This window comes from Rhinolophus ferrumequinum, chromosome 10, assembly GCF_004115265.2.
Source record: "Rhinolophus ferrumequinum isolate MPI-CBG mRhiFer1 chromosome 10, mRhiFer1_v1.p, whole genome shotgun sequence".
In the NCBI taxonomy this organism is placed as follows: Eukaryota; Metazoa; Chordata; class Mammalia; order Chiroptera; family Rhinolophidae; genus Rhinolophus; species Rhinolophus ferrumequinum.
The window spans coordinates 18,797,208-18,808,456 of NC_046293.1; positions in this window are offsets into that span (position 1 = coordinate 18,797,208).

Here is an 11,249-nt window from a genome sequence, read left to right on the forward strand (position 1 = left end):
TACACCGACATTCAGCCAACAAAATTCCTGCAGATAACTCTCTTTCTTAGACAAAGTTAGGGACCATCTGTTGTTACTTCAGCAGAGAGTGTGTGTGTATGTGTGTGTGTATAGGGGAAAGTATAATGGATTTTAGTTCCTTCCCTGTGTAGCTTGGAAGAATAACAAGGAGGGAATGAGTATAGATAAAAAGCAGAAGAGCTGTAAAGACAGTTCTTTGCCAGTACAGTGTTCAGAGGTCAGAGAGGGGAGGAAGAAGCAGGACAGGAGACCAAGAAGAAGTGACGAGGAAAATCAGGACAGTGGTGCTCTGAAAGGCAAGTGAAGAAATTGTTTAAGAAGGAGGAATGATTGGTTATGTTAAACGCTGCTTGAAGGTCAAAAAGATGAGAACTGAAAATTGACAATTAGATTTAACAATATGGACATGGTTGGTGACCTTGAGAACAGTTTCAATGGAGTAATGGGGGCAAGATGTTTGCAGTGGGGCACAGGAGAGAGTAAAAGAAAAATTGGAGAAAATGAATATAGACAACACTTTCAGGGAATTTTACATTAAAAGGTAAGCTAACCATATAATTTACAGTCCAAACTGGAACATTTGAAAAGGGCACCATTAATAATTAAGCCCAAATTTAATTAATTAATAATCAAATATAAACTGGAACTGTCATGACAAACTAAAATAAATATCATTTTACTAAAGAAAGGCGAGAGGGGGCTATGCGTGGAAGGAAAGTGGAATGAAGTGTTGGTTTGTTGCTTTAAGAAGGAAGACATAATAGGTAATAGGAATGATCAGGTAGACTGGGAAAGTTTGATGAAGAAAGAGAAAAAGGGCATTTTTGGAGCCATGTCTCTGAGAGGCAAGAGGGGATAGTATAGAGTGCAAGAGTGGAGTGGCTGGTTTTATCCAGGAGCGCAGACAGAAGGCAAAGAATATGGGGACAGATGCAGGTAGGAGGGGTGATGTCATGGGAGCTTGTGGAAATTTCCTTACGAAGCTTTGTATTTTCTCATTGAAATAGGCAGTGAGGTCACTAGTTAAGAGTGAGGATTAGAGAGGAGTTATTGGAGGTTTTATTTAGGGAGAGGTATTTATAGGAGAGATGAAGGATGACTGGAGTAGAGAAATACAATATGATTACCAAGCACTATTAGGGCCCAACTGCAGTTAATCGTGTGTTTTAAGTGATACCAATCAACATCATTGTGTATTTTTGTCAGGGCAGCTTTAACTGTGCAGGTGCAGTCACGGAGAGAGCTGAGAATTGGATTTAATCAGGGTTTATTGTTTAGCCAAGAACAATGAAGTAAGAGAAAGCAAGGGAATTCAGAGTATATGCAAGGGAATGATTTTATCATTTAACCATGTATAAGTGAACCTAGTGTATTATTTTCATAGGACTGCTGGAACAGTACCACAAACAGTAGTTTAAAACAAATTTATTTCACAGTACTGGAGACTAGAAGTCTGCCAGTGCTGGCAGGGCATGCGCCCTCTGAAGCTTCTAGGGGAGGATCATTCCTTGCCTCTCCCAGCTTCTCATAGCCCCACGTGTTCACTCCTCGGCATATGGCAGTAGAATTCAAATATCTACCTCTGTCTTCACATGGTTGTCATAGCTCTATGTGTCTGTGTACAAATTTTCCTCTTCTTATAAGGATACCAGTCATTAAATTAAGGCCCACCCTAATGACCTCAACTTAACTTGGTTACATCTGCAAAGCCCCTGTGTTCAAATAAGGTCACGTTCACAGGTGCTGGGGGATACTAGGTACAGGTACTAGGACTTCAACATATTTTTGGGGAGGACACAAGTCATCCCATAACAGCCAAGAAGAGAGAAAGAAGTAAGAACACGAGGGGGATAAGAGACAATGAACTAGTGGTCAGATCAATGGATTATAGATCCCAATGGTATCGAAGGGTATTTGGAGTTGGGATTCTGAAAATAAGGTAGAGAGTGAAGGATACGATGTTTGAAATGGACATTATGTAGGGGTTAATTAATGATAATGAAGGATCTAGAATGACTTTAGGAGTGAGTATCTAACAGTGAAAGACAATGTTGTTGAAGGAGGGGAGACCAAGGAAATGAGAGGCCAGGGTGTCGGATGGATCATCAGTGAGGATCTTACGTCCCCAAGAATAATGACAAGAGGAATATTAGAATGAAGTGATGCAGGAGCTAAATGTTCAAGGACCAAGGAGGAGTAAACTGTGGGCTGGAAGATAACTTTCTATGGTCTGATGGTCCAAGATTCAAAGATGACTGTTTTTCAAGAGAGGAGGGAAGGAAAACACCTTGGAAGCATTAATTAAGTGCAAGAAAAACACCCACCCCCTCTTCAGGCCTTGTGATACGAAGAATGTGGGAGGAAAAACTACCACTACTTGAGAGAGGGCTGCAGGAGAAGCAGGGCCTTTAGGGGAGAGACTGGTTTCAGTTAAAGTAGATACAAGAAATAACGAAGACGTTAAGGAAATTGTGATTTTGCTGATGACTGACTTTGAGTTCCAGAGGGTCTCACACTGGAAAGATTTTGGGTACTGGAGAGGTGTGGAAGGATGGGGCCCAGAAAGGTGGTGTGCAGATCAGTGTAGGGATTGATGCCAGGAGAGGGAGGGGTGTGTTCAATGACAAATAAGGATCGAGGGTATGATGATGTTTGTTCTTTTGGCCCCAGAGATGAAGATAGTGGTGAAGCTAAGAGTTTTAGGGGAAGGAAAAGTCTTGCCTGAGTCACATGATTTGGAAGCTGCCATGTGGTTTTTGCTGATGGGTAACAATACATGCTGGTTTGTAAGGATAGTCTCACTCAAAGCACATGGACTCTCTCGACCTCCTTATAGCAATTATCAATATTCAAAATGATCTTCTAGGTTTAATTGTTGACATGTTTTCTTTCACACTAGAAAGTACAATCTGTGAGGGCAGATATATTGGCTGTCTTCTTCATTCTTATAGCACTGGTACCTGGCTCATAGCACTAAACTTTTCTGACAGAGGGATACATCAAGATTCCGTCCTCAATCTACTGATGGATTTAAAGCAGTGGAGTCAAAACTTTTTTCAATGTTTTTTACCACGGGCCATGTGCGGTAAAATACACAAACAGCTGGGGCACTCACTCGAGGTGAAGTACGTATTGCCTTACCTGGTTTATTTAAGTAAATTAAATCTATTTTTGGAATTTGCTGCGGGCCAATTAACAATGGATTGCGGACCGCAGTTGGCCCGTGGGCCGCAGTTTTGACACTCCTGGTTTAAAGCCTTCTGAAGATACTTCTTCAATTAAACCCCATCTCACTCATATGGTCAACCTCTCACTATCACATCAGATCATTTATCAGCATTCAAACATACACTGGTCTCTCCCATCTTTAAAAGCAAACAAACCTCCCTTTAGCCTTCATCTCTCCAGATATCGCTCCAATATTCATGGCCAAACTTTGCCAAATCTAATGAAAATATGCATGTCCTCATCTCATTAGAATCTTTGCAGTTTTTGACACAACTGGATACTCCTTGTTCTTGGCTTCCATGATTCCAACACTTGCTTTGTTTTCTTCTTAATTCATTGGGTATTCCTTTTCCGTCTTCTTTATTATTTTCTTCTCCATCCAACCTTTATATTCTGGAATTTTCATTCTTTTTCTCTCCTTAGGTAATCTCATTCATTTCCTGTAGTTTTTAAGTATCTTCTGTGTGCCAAGACTTCCTAAAATATCTCTCCAACTCAGACCACTATTCTGAACTCCAACTGCCTACTTGACATCTTTACTTGGATCTTTCACAGGCATCTCACACTTAAAAATGTTCAAAATACAGCTCTTGGTCCCCCATTTTCCTCTCCTCTTTCCATGTTAACATTCAACATGATAATCTTTGAGTACTTCTTGTTTTAGTAAATGGCACTGCCACCCACATAGCCTAAAGTTTGGATCTTTGTTTCTACCACGTCTCTGAACTGATCCTTATATGCATGCAATCCATTAGCTTGTCCTATTGAGTCTCCTTACATTTCCAATTAATCAGTTGCTAACCATTTTCACACTCCTTCCCAGTCCAAGCAACATAATTTCTTACCTTCAATGGCTTCTCAACTTCCATCCTTGCCCCCCCTCCCATCTGTCTTTTTAAAGAGCAATGGGGAAGATCTTAAAATAGAGTGCAGATATGTCACTCCTCTACTTAAAATACATCATTGATTTTCAACATACTTAAAATAAAACTCCAAATCCCTAACATGTCTCAGAAGGCTCAGCATGCTCTGACTCCTGCCTAATCTATCTTGTGGTTATTTCCACTCCAGCCTAAGGAAATGCTCACATGTTGTTCCTTCTGTCTGTAATGCTCTTCGCCCAGTTCTTCATCTGACTAAATACTTCTCAGCTTTGAAGTCCCAGCTTAAATGTCACTTAAGTATTCGATTTTTCATATAATATGCAGATACACTTAGTAAAGACAAGTGATTAGACTTAATTTTGTTTTATTGGATTCATCGATTATTACCTGCTCTTTCATAACATGACTTCCCCCTTTGGAGTTGTTTTGATTCTCCTTTCAATCATCTGTAATATTTTTCAAGAAAAATTTTCAGGAAGGATACACTTACGTTTTTCCTAAGTAGTCTCATATCTGAGAATGTGTCCTCATTTAAAAAAAAATAGTTTGGTGGGTTTTTATTTTCAGATTACAGTATTTTCTTCCTCTCATGAAAGAGGCACTGTTGATTGCTTACCCAACAGCCATTTCCTCTTCTTATTGAGAGAACTCTGGTTTTGTTTGAGTAATCTACCTGTCTCCACACAGCCAGCACTTTACTACACCAATTGCATTCCCTTTAAAAGTGATTGACTGAGGAATGGGCATGTGACACAAAAATAGCCAGTGAGATCTTTCTTCTGCTTGATATTGTCATGTCTACTTACGATGCCTGGACAAAAGAATGTATAACTCAGGACAAGACTAATTCCTTGAGCTTGGCGAAGCAGAATGATGGAAGGAACCCAGGTCCTTGAGTCACTAAATTAACCAATCTCAGAGCCAATTTAGAAATTCTTATTTAAGACGATAAATTTGCTTTATTGCCTATACCGATTGTGTTGGGTTTTCTATTTCTTGGAACTGAAAAACTTCCTCGTACACAACTTTTAACTATATATTGTTCCATTGCTTCATCAGGGAAATAGAAGGCCAGCATGATTCTTGTTCCTTTGTGTATAACTTGTTTTTGTTGACTGATTGCTAACAGTATTTTTAAAAATATATTTTAAAATGTCTCTAGAGCATGTATAGCCATTGGTCTCTATTTTTATTGGCACTTGCCCTTTTAATTTGGCAGACTCAACTCTAATACTAAAAGTTTTCTTCAGTTATTTCAATAATTCTTGCTTTTCCTGATCCTTCTGCTGATCTTGCTTTAAATTTATGACTATCAAACGCTACTAAATCACCAGGTTTGCCTAGTAATCCTCTAGATTCACAGTTTTACTTTTCAAGTTAACTATTTCATGCTTTCCGTTCTTTCCATAAACCTCCAACACTCCTCCATTCCCTCCATGCAGGCCCATGACTTTGCTTATTATTTCACTGTGAAGCTGGAAGTAATCAAAAGAGAATTCCTACATCTTTTTACCCTAGGTCAGATATGAAGATGCATACCCACTCAGATACCCCTTCAAGGAAGGACTAGTTGCCCAGTTGCTAGGTGTGTGCTTGGCTGATAGCTTCCAGCTGTTAATGCCTTCAGGGTCCACTTTAGTTCTCAAGCTGAGGCCATGGGCTTCTTGGATGGCACCCAGCTGATGACAGAGCAAGGGGGTGTGTAAGGACATATCCACTTCCATCCAAGGTGGTACTCCTTTGAATGGGCAATCTTGACTTGAGCTGGGCTGGCAGTGATTGTCAGCATAGCATTGTAGAAGTGTACATCGTGATGCAATGCCTCCCCCAACCCATGTCTTTTCCTTTCATAGGTGTCACTTTGCAATGGTAGTTTTAGGCCCCTCACTCAGTGTCTGCTTCTTAGAAAACTTAAACACCTTCTGAACCTGAAAACCCCGTTTATCAGTCTAACAATGTCTACCTATGTACACTGCCTCGTATGAGTGAAATGTGTGGACTGCTGACTCAGACCAAATCCTCAATTTGCACGAATAATGTTGCTTCTAAGCCATTCAAGCTGTTTTCTTCTGAAACGTTTTCCTCTCTGTCCTACATGATCAAATTTTCTCTTTCTATAGGATTATTTTTACCAGTATACAAACATGTTATAAAATCTCTCAACCTAAAAAACAAACAAAAAACTTCCCTTGACCTTACATTCCCCTTCAGCTTCTACTTTTTTTTCTACTCTCTATAGAAAAACTCTTCAAAGTATTGTCTATTTCTTTTCTTTTGTCCCTCCCCATTTTATCTTGAACCAACTCCAATTAGGCTTTTGTTTCTACTATTCCACTGAAACTGTTTTCCTATCTCCGCTTTGCTTCAGGTCTCAGTCCTCATCTTAGCTGATCTCTCAGAAGCATTTGACACAGTCGATTATTTCTTCCTTTTGTAGCACTTGCTTCATTTGTCTTTCAGGACTCACTCACCTGTGTTTTTCCTCCAGCCTCACTGGCTGTCCCCTCTCAATCTTTTTAAATGAATCCTCCTCATATTCCTCAGTGTCCCAAGAGTCAGTTTTTGGTCTTCTCTGTCCATGCTTATTTCCTAGGTTATCTCTTCCAGTCTCATGGATTTAAATACTACAAATACATTGACTATTCCCAAATTCATATTTCCAGCCCTGACTTCTTACCTGGACTCAACCTCATATATTAAACTTCCACCTGAGTATTTCTCAGTTTATATTGGAGTCAGTAGGCTGACCATGCACAGACAGGGTATCAGTTTTAATAGTTTGAGATGAGTGTATTTCATCAAGATTTTCTATTTTTTAAGTGTAGACTTATACATGATATTTAAAAAAATAATTTTATTTAGGTTCCATTTTTTTAATTTCATTTATTTCTTTCCATTATATGATTTCCCTGAAAAACGTTTGAGGTTGCCTTATTTAAAAAAATATTTACTAGTCACAATAAATCAGGTTCTGTGTCAGCCATTTTCACATATGTGATTTAAGTAATTTAGTTTGGTGAAAAAAACTCCCTCATCTTCTAGTGATTACTTGAAATGATGTTGATAAACTATATGCTTCATCTGTTCTATAATTTTGCCAGCTTTCAATATCATGTTTATTAGCATTTTGTTTCTGGAATCTATTTTTTGTATGTTTTGAAAATGCAAACATCTGTGCGTCTTCAGCCTTCTGGCAATTCTTGTGTTCTTCTCCATTTCTAAAAATTACTGACAATGATTCTATCATTAAATCTCCTAGTATTATGCTTTGTACCCACGGATGTAATTCATCTGTGGCTGAAGAATTAAACCAGTTTAACGGAACTGTGTGTATTCTTACTATTTTCAATTGTCTCATAATCATTTATTTAACCCTCTTAAATTTGAAAATTATTCTTAACATAAGCAACACAGTAGTTAATAATAATTTACTACCTCAAGCAATAGGCTTTTCCTTCTAAGTTTTTCCAGATCCAGTAAAAAACTGTCCAAAATGATCTAATTACCACATTTGCTTTAAATTGTGTAGTAAAGAATACATTTTTTTAGAAAAATTAATCCTTGTTTGCCTGTTTATTTAAATTTTGATAAATTGTATGTTTCAGTGGAAGGTATTGAACATGATTATTTTTCTCTTAATGTTATCTTGTTCTGAAGGATTAAAAATGAAAAGATTCATAAAGATAAATATATAGATCAATGGAACAGAATTAAGAATCCAGAAATGGACCCACACTTATGTGGCCCATTGATTTTCAGTAAAGGTGTCAAAGAAATTTAATAGGAAATGAATAGTCTTTTCAAGAAATATTTTTGGGACAACTGTATATTCATATGGAAAAGAAATGAGCTTTGGTACTTCTTCATACCATACACTAAAATTAATTCAAAATGGACCATAAGCCTTAGTGTAAGGGCAAAAACACATACATCCTATGAACAAAGCATAGGAGAAAAATCCTTGTAACCTTGGGATAAGATAGAAGAAGCATGAACCATTAATGAAAAAAACTAATAGAATTAAAAAAAAATAAAATTGTTTGCTTGTTGCAACCATTAAGAAAATTAAAGGGCAAGTTACAGTTTGGGAAAAAATACTTGCAAAACATATATCTGACAAAGACTTGTATCCAGATCTGACTAAGAAATTTTACAATTCGTAGCAAGATAACTCAGTTTTAAGAAACAGAAAAAGATCTGTACAGGTACTTAAAAAGATGCTCAACTTCACTGGTCATTAGAGAAATACAAATTGAAACTACAGTGAGATACACACCTACCGTGTTTCCCTGAAAATAAGACCTAGCTGGACCATCAGCTTTAATGCGTCTTTTGGAGCAAAAATTAACATAAGATCCGGTCTTATATAAGACCCAGTATTATATATTATATTATATTATATTATATTATATTATATTATATTATATTATATTATATTTATTATATTATATTACATTACATTACAGTATATTTATAAGACCGGTCTTATTTTAATATATTAAATTAATATTATATAACATATAATATTAATATTTGCTCCAAAAGATGCATTAGAGCTGATGGTCCGGCTAGGTCTTATTTTTGGGGAAACATGGTATTAGAATATCTTAAATAAAAAAGACTGAAATGCCAAGTGTTGGTAAAGATGTGGCAGCCACTGGACAACAGTGTTAGTGTCTTAACAATGGAAACATAACACCTACTACATGATCCAGCAATGCCACTCCTAGGTGTTTACCTAAGAGAAATGAAAATATATGTCCATGCAAAAATGTGTACATGAATGTTCAGAGCAACATTATTCATAATAATCAAATAGAAATAACACAAATAGCCATCAACTGGCCAATGTATAAACAAAAGGTGGCATGTGCATTCAATAGAATACAATTTAGCAAATAAAATAATACACTTGATATGCAGAACAATGTGGAAGAATATCAAAAGCATAATAGTAAGTAAAAGAAACCAGACACAAAAGACATGAAATATGAATATGAAATTCTGGAAAAGCAAAAATATAACAGATCAGTGCTTGCTTTGTGGATGGGTTGAAAGACAACTTGACAGCTAAAGGGCATCAGGAAATTTTGAGTGTGATTAAAGTATTCTAAAACTTGATTCTAGTGGTTGCACAACCCTATATATTTACTAAAACTCATACCACTTTACACTTAAAATGGGTGAATTTTATATATAAATATGCTTCAGTAATGATTTTAAGGGTGTATACATTAAACCTCAAAGTAGTTTCTCTTAAAAAAGGATTGCTTTCAGCAAATAATTGTTACCGGTTAGCATCAGTTTACAATGCCGAACAATCCATTTTTACAAAACCTAATTGCCTTTGTTCAGTACAGTTATGATATTTAAAAATCCTAATCACACTGTAAATAATTTGGTAGCTATCATAATTTGAATAATACAATTGTGGGATTATTAATTTCATATAATAGTAAAGTTTTCAGTTAAACTCCATTTATTTGAAGTTTAGTAGTCTTTAACAAAATCAGGAATGTGTAAATAATCAAAAATATATTTGTACAGTTGATTTTGAGATCATAATGTCTATACATTAAAATTATAGACATTTTTAAGGTAAGTCACTGTAAAAAATACAGTATATTTGTCAACATGAATAGTTTGCAAAGGGAATAAAAATGTATAAATGAATAAATCTATATTTAGCTATTTATTATTTTCATCATCTTTGCCACCACTATCATCATTTCCTATTAGAAGACGACATTGTTTTACTTATTCTGATTCTGGACCAAAACTTCTAATCCTAAGACTTTAGGAGCAGTCCTAAAAAATGGCGTTTCTGTTAACAAAATAATGAACACATTTCCAACTGTCGATAATGCATTTCACAAATGGTTTTCTGAAATAATAGTTTATTGCAGTAATAGTCATTTGATAGGAAAGGTAACAAACATTAAAGATTTAAAATAACAGTTTCTAAGGCTGTGTATATAAAAAAACTTTTTTCCCTTTTAGCTGAATATAACAGATTAATTTGAAGTTAAATCTTACCTTTAAAATGCCATTTATTCTATGAGTATTGTCCTCAAAGAAGTCATTTGCCTCTTAGATCAAAAGATGAAGCAAGCTTAAAGAATTAGGAAGATGATAGGAAAATGGGAAGATGAAATATGTATACCTCTTTAGTCCTATAAGATGGCACCTCTGCTAGAGCTTTATCCCAGAATATTAGTGGACATTCATTGGACAATTTATTTTAGGTATATAGACAAGAATTAATTTGCATTGCTATTAGTTATCTACAACTTACAGAGTTTGAAATAGCTCAAAGGCAATAATTGGCTCAGAACCTCCATGGAATCAGAATGATATAACCCAGAAGGGTGTGCTCTAAACGATGCATAGTTTTTCATTAAAGCACATTTTCCTTCCTACAGTCCTAAGAAGGGGCTATTTACCCAGATGAGCAAACTATTTGGTCAGATAAATTTATTTTAAGGTAGTTCCTGAAAGAAACTGAAATTGTTTATTGGAATTAGAATTGTCTTCCTAGAAAGAATTTCCTGAAATAAATGTAAAAGTCATATGGACACGGGTTACCTAAGTTCTCAGTACTATTAGTTAAGCTATAACTATGGGTGGTCTCAATTCTCATGTATTTGCTTATCTGCAAATTTTCTATCTACCTAATCAGGACTATTTTTCTATCCCAAGGAGGGGTTCAGGTGAGGAAGGCTATTATCCTCAGTTCCTCACCTCTCTATATTTGTAATGCTTCATTCTTCTCCTAAGGGCCTAGGATTTTGGAAGCCAGAAGCCAGGAAGAAAATTTCAGGTTAATACCAGGTACCTCCTTTGAGCAGTGGGATACCTGATTTAAAAAAAAAAGAAAGAAAGAAAAAGAAAATTGGTGGGGGTTGGGGTTGCTAACAGTGAGGACAAAGGGAAAAGGGAATGGGAGGAGGATTTTTTCTTTAAGTTTTATTTTGCCATATTCTTACAAATATAAGTGATGTATATTATATATAGAGAAAATAGTTATCCAACAGAATATCCAACAGAGTTTTAAATGTTCTATATGGAAAGTGTGTTTATTATGTTTTAAGATTTTTATTAACATATAGCTAACAT